Source organism: Gavia stellata, chromosome 5 (genome assembly GCF_030936135.1).
Source record: "Gavia stellata isolate bGavSte3 chromosome 5, bGavSte3.hap2, whole genome shotgun sequence".
NCBI lineage: Eukaryota > Metazoa > Chordata > Aves > Gaviiformes > Gaviidae > Gavia > Gavia stellata.
In genome coordinates, this window is record NC_082598.1 from 64,927,828 (window position 1) to 64,934,487 (window position 6,660).

A 6,660-nucleotide genomic window follows, 5' to 3' on the forward strand; every position below is an offset into this window, starting at 1 on the left:
CCAAGCTCCATGAGCGTGGACCACTCCGAAGGCAAATTTTGAATCTGTCCATATATTAACAGTTTGGGCTTTCGAAAGTTGTAGTGCTCTCAGCAAGGCTACGAGCACTGCTTTCTGGGCCAGTGTTGGATGGCAGAGCTTTTGCCTCAGTTACTTCCTTAATGGTTACCACTGCGTAACCTGTTTTCCGTGTTCCGTTCCGCATAAAGCTGCTACCACCTCCAAACAGGTCCCAGTTTTGAAAAATAACCCACGGGTCTTTTCCAGGATCCCAGCTTCTGGGCCAGTACCCCTAGAGCAATATGCAATCTTTCATGCACAAATAATTTAAATGGTTTTTCCAAATTCGGAAGGCCTAGGGCTGGAGCATTCATTAAAGCTTGTTTCAATTTCATAAATGCATTTCTGCACTCCTGAGTCCAGACAAGGAGGTTTCCCTCCCCTTGTACAGCTTTGTATAGGGGTTCCACAGTGAGTCCAAAATTTGTTATCCACAGGCGACACCATCCAGCCATTCCGGGAAATGCTCTGAGCTCTTGTTTCGATTTCGGTTCGGGAATCTGGCAAATGGCCTCTTTTTCTCTCGGTTCCAAGACTACGCTGGCCCTGGGAAATTGTGTACCCCAAATCTGTTACTTCCTGCTGGGCGATCTGTGTCTTTTTCGGGGACACCTTGTACCCTGCCAACCCCAAAAAGTTGAGGAGGTCTATTGTCATTTATATGGAATCTTTCTTGTCACTTGTTGCTAACACTATGTCATCTACGTACTCTGGCAAGGTGGTATTTTTATGCCTCTTTTGCCAGTCTTCTAATTCTCTGGCTAATTGATGTCCAAAGATCATGGGGCTATTCTTAAATCCTTGAGGTAAAACTGTCCAGCACAAGTGAGTTTTTCTTCCGGTCTTAGGGCTTTCCCACTCAAAAGCGAACAGTTCCTGACTCTCAGCTGCTAGCGGAAGGCAAAAGAACGCATCTTTGAAGTCCAATACAGTAAACCATTTGTGCGTTTCCTTCAGGGTGGTCAAGAGAGTATACGGGTTTGCCAGGTGAACGTCCTGCACGATTTGATTTATAGCCCTTAAGTCCTGGACCAACCTATGCTCTTCTGAGTGCGGATTTTTAATTGGCAAGATCTCGGAGTGTTGTATTCTGATTGACATTCTGTTAATAATCCAAAATTTACAAATTGTTCTATTAATGGTTCTAATCCTTTTCTTGCTTCTGATTTAATCGGGTACTGTTTCCATCTTACCGGTCTGGCATCCAGTTTCAGCTGGGTGATTACTGTTTCTGCCACTCGGGATCGTCCTGGTGCTCCTTGAAGCCCATACTGGAGGGGTTACAGCCTTTTCAGCTTCTTCTGGTATTTCCTGTAACTTGGCTTCCTTCTGTAACATAAAAACTTGAGCATCCAAAGCTTTATTGTCAGGAATATGGATTTGGGTTTTTCCTTTTTCAAAAGTAATTTGTGCATTCAATTGACTTCATATGTCTCATCCTAATTAGCGGCACAGGGCAATCTGGGATATAAAGAAATGGATGGGTTAACACCTTTTTCCCAATTGTATACTTCAAAGGCTGGAAAAGTGGCCAATTTTCTTTCTGCCCCGTGGTACCAATAACTGATGTACTCTGATTACTCAAATTAGCCTTGCATGTATTCAATACCAAATAAGTGGCCCCCGTATCTACTAAAAATTGTACTTTTTCATCCCCCAACTTTACTCTAAGGAGGGGTTCTGTTGGGGAGGGTTCCGATTCTTCCCCCGGTCTCCCTCAGTCTGAATCTATTGTCATCATGTTAGCAGCCTGATTTGGCATCTCCTCACGACCTTGTCTTCTTAACTGCGGGCACTCCCTTTTCCAGTGTCCTTTCTGTTTGCAGTAAGCACACTGATTTTTCTCCAACGGTATTCTGGCCCTTTGTGCTCCACCGGGAAACCTCCTCCCCTTTGGACCTCGATAGCCCTGTCCTCTGAATGTAATAGTTTCCTGGGCTACGGCTACTGCCAGCATCCTGTTGTCCTTAAACTTCTCCTTTGCCTGCTTTTCCTCTTCCACCTTTTCTCTGTTGTTAGACACTTTCCAGGCATTTTCTAACATTTAATCCAATGAGCGGGCATCTGCCCCCTCTAACTTTTGTAATTTCCGTTTTATGTCTGCATTAGATTGTCCCATAAAACTGTGCACCGACGAGACAGGGAGGGAGTCCTGCACCGTTTGGAGTAACTTTTGGAGGGAGTCCTGCACCGTTTGGAGTAACTTTTGGAGGGAGTCCTGCACCCTGGGGCTTTTCTGGAGCTCTGTACCCTTGGTCTTGTTTTGCAAGGGTGACCGGCTTTTCTTTTTTTTTGGGTGCCCTTTCTGGTTTTGCTATTTTTTTGAATATAACAAAACCCGTTATTTCTGGAGTGCATCACCGCGCTGCCCCCCCCATCCCGTGGAGAGCATCGCCGCACTGCCCCGCCCTGGAGGAGAGCATCACCATTCCACCTGCACCCCACAGAGGAGAGCATCACCATTTGGGTTTTGTGGGAGTCTTGCATCATTTGCAGTACCTCTTGGGGAGTCCTACATGGTTTGGAGTAATTTTTTGGGAGTCCTGCACCATATGGAGTATCTTTTTGGGAGTCCTGCACCACATGGAATATTTTTTGGGAGCCCTGCACCACATGGAATATTTTTTTGGGAGCCCTGCACCATATGGAATATTTTTTTGGGAGCCCTGCAGCATTTGGAGTAATTTTTGGAGGGAGCCCTGCACCATTTGGCGTATTTTGGGGGAGCCCTGCACCCTTTCTTGTATTTTTTGGAAGGCGTCCTGCACCCTGGGGCTTTTTTTGAGCTCTGTACCCTTGGTCTTGTATTGCAAGGGTCACTGTTTTGTTTTTTGGGTGCCCTTTCTGGTTTTGCTGGTTTTTGGAATATTATAAAACCTGTGATTTCTGGAGCGCATCACTGCGCCGCCCCCCCCATCCCGTGGAGAGGATCACCACGCCGGCCCCCCCACCCGGAGGAGAGCATTGCTGGGCCTCCCTGCCATGCCCCGGAGGAGAGTATCACCGTGCCACCTGCACCCCCCGGAGGACAGCATCACCATTTGGGGTTTTTTGGGAGTCCTGCACCATTTGGAATATTTCTGGGGCAGTCCTGCACCCTTCGGAGTATTTCTTGGGGAGCCCTACACAGTTTGGAGTAATATTTTGGGGAGTCCTGCACGGTTTGGAGTAATTTTTTAGGGAGTCCTGCACGGTTTGGAGTAATTTTGGGGGGAGTCCTGCAGCATTTGGAGTAATTTTTGGAGGGAGCCCTGCACCATTTGGAGTAATTTCTGGAGGGAGCCCTGCACCATTTGGAGTATTTTGGGGGAGCCCTGCACCCTATGGAATATTTTTTTGGGAGCCCTGCTCCATTTGGAGTAATTTTTGGAGGGAGCCCTGCACCCTTTCGTGTATTTTTTGGAAGGCGTCCTGCACCCTGGGGCTTTTTTTGAGCTCTGTACCCTTGGTCTTGTTTTGCAAGGGTCACTGTTTTGTTTTTTGGGTGCCCTTTCTGGTTTTGCTGGTTTTTGGAATATTACAAAACCTGTGATTTCTGGAGTGCATCACCGCACCAGCACCCCCATCCCGTGGAGAGGATCACCTCACCGGCCCCCCCACCCAGAGGAGAGCATCGCCGCGCCGCCCTGCCATGCCCCGGAGGAGAGTATCACCATTTGGGGTTTTTTAGGAGTCCTGCACCATTTGAAATATTTTTGGGGGAGTCCTGCACCCTTTCGAGTATTTCTTGGGGAGCCCTACACAGTTTGGACTAATTTTTTGGGGAGTCCTGCATGGTTTGGACTGATTTTTTGGGGAGTCCTGCACGGTTTGGAGCAATTTTTTGGGGAGTCCTGCACGGTTTGGAGCAATTTTTGGAGGGAGCCCTACCACGTTTGGAGTATTTTTGGAGGAAGTCCTGCAACTTTTGGAGACTTTTTTGGAAGGCGTCCTGCACCCTGGGGCTTTTTGTTGAGCTCTGTACCCTTGGCTTTGTTTTGCAAGGGTCACCGTTTTGGTTTTTGGGTGCCCTTTCTGGTTTTGTTGTCTTTTGAAATATTACAAAGCCCGTTATTTCTGGAGTGCATCGTCACGACGACCCCCCGTGTTGTGGAGAGCATCGCCTCGCCAGCCCCCCCACCCAGAGGAGAGCATCGGAGAGCTGCCCCGCCAGAGGTGAGTATCACTGCGCCGACCCTCCCCGGAGGGGAGCATCACCATTTGGGTTTTTTGGGAGTCTTGCATCATTTGGAGTACCTCTTGGAGAGTCCTGCACCGTTTAGAGTAATTTTTTGGGAGTCCTGCACGGTTTGGAGCAATTTCTGGGGGGAGTCCTGCACCATATGGAATATTTTTTGGGGAGTCCTGCACCGTATGTAATATTTTTTTTGGAAGTCCTGCACCATATGGAATATTTTTTTGGGAGTCCTGCACCATTTGGAGTAAATTTTGGAGGGAGGCCTGCACCGTTTGGAGTATTTCGGGGGATCCTTCCCCTATTTGAAGTTTTTCTTGGGGAGTCCTACACGCTTTGGAGTAATTTTTGGAGGGAGCCCTGCACCCTTTCGTGTATTTTTTGGAAGGAGTCCTGAACCCTGGGGCTTTTTTTGAGCTCTGTACCCTTGGCCTTGTTTTGCAAGGGTGACCGTTTTGTTTTTTGGGTGCCCTTTCTGGTTTTGCTGGTTTTTGGAATATTACAAAACCTGTGATTTCTGGAGTGCATCACCGCGCCAGCACCCCCATCCCGTGGAGAGGATCACCTCACCGGCCCCCGCACCCAGAGGAGAGCATCGCCGCGCCGCCCTGCCATGCCCCGGAGGAGAATATCACCTTTTGGGGTTTTTTAGGAGTCCTGCACCATTTGAAATATTTTTGGGGGAGTCCTGCACCCTTTCGAGTATTTCTTGGGGAGCCCTACAGAGTTTGGATTAATTTTTTGGGGAGTCCTGCATGGTTTGGACTGATTTTTTGGGGAGTCCTGCACGGTTTGGAGCAATTTTTTGGGGAGTCCTGCACGGTTTGGAGCAATTTTTGGAGGGAGCCCTACCACGTTTGGAGTATTTTTGGAGGAAGTCCTGCAGCTTTTGGAGACTTTTTTGGAAGGCGTCCTGCACCCTGGGGCTTTTTTTGAGCTCCGTACCCTTGGCCTTGTTTTGCAAGGGTCACCGTTTTGGTTTTTGGGTGTCCTTTCTGGTTTTGCTGTCTTTTGGAATATTACAAAGCCCGTTATTTCTGGAGTGCATCGCCACGACGACCCCCCGTGTCATGGAGAGCATCGCCTCGCCAGCCCCCCCACCCGGAGGAGAGCATCGGAGAGCTGCCCTGCCAGAGGTGAGTATCACCGCGCCGCCCCTCCCCGGAGGGGAGCATCACCATTTGGGTTTTTTGGGAGTCTTGCATCATTTGGAGTACCTCTTGGGGAGTCCTGCACCGTTTGGAGTAATTTTTTGGGAGTCCTGCACGGTTTGGAGCAATTTCTGGGGGGAGTCCTGCACCATATGGAATATTTTTTCTGGGAGTCCTGCACCGTATGTAATATTTTTTTAGGGAGTCCTGCACCATATGGAATATTTTTTGGGGAGTCCTGCACCGTATGTAAAATTTTTTTTGGTAGTCCTGCACCATATGGAATTTTTTTTTGGGAGTCCTGCACCATTTGGAGTAAATTTTGGAGGGAGGCCTGCACCGTTTGGAGTATTTCGGAGGATCCTTCCCCTATTTGAAGTTTTTCCTGGGGAGTCCTACACGCTTTGGAGTAATTTTTGGAGGGAGCCCTGCACCCTTTGGTGTATTTTTTGGAAGGAGTCCTGCACCCTGGGGCTTTTTTTGAGCTCTGTACCCTTGGCCTTGTTTTGCAAGGGTGACCGTTTTGTTTTTTGGGTGCCCTTTCCGGTTTTGCTGGTTTTTGGAATATTACAAAATCTGTGATTTCTGGAGTGCATCACCGCGCTGGCTCCCCCTCCCAGAGGAGAGCATCGCCGCGCCGCCCTGCCATGCCCCGGAGGAGAGTATCACCATGCCACCTGCACCCCCCAGAGGAGAGCATCACCATTTGGGTTTTTTGGGAGTCCTGCACCATTTGGAATATTTTTGGGGGAGTCCTGCACCCTTTGGAGTATTTCCTGGGGAGCCCTACACGATTTGGACTAATTTTTTGGGGTGTCCTGCACGGTTTGGAGTAATTTTGGAGGGAGTCCTGCACCGTTTGGAGTAAATTTTGGGGGAGTCCTGCACGGTTTGGAGCAATTTTTGGAGGGAGCCCTACCACGTTTGGAGTATTTTTGGAGGAAGTCCTGCAGCTTTTGGAGACTTTTTTGGAAGGTGTCCTGCACTCTGGGGCTTTTTTTGAGCTCCGTACCCTTGGCCTTGTTTTGCAAGGGTCACCGTTTTGGTTTTTGGGTGCCCTTTCTGGTTTTGCTATTTTTTGGAATATTACAAAGCCCGTTATTTCTGGAGTGCATCGCCACGACGACCCCCCGTGTCGTGGAGAGCATCGCCTCGCCAGCCCCCCCACCCGGAGGAGAGCATCGGAGAGCTGCCCCGCCAGAGGTGAGTATCACCGCGCCGCCCCTCCCCGGAGGGGAGCATCACCATTTGGGTTTTTTGGGAGTCTTGCATCAT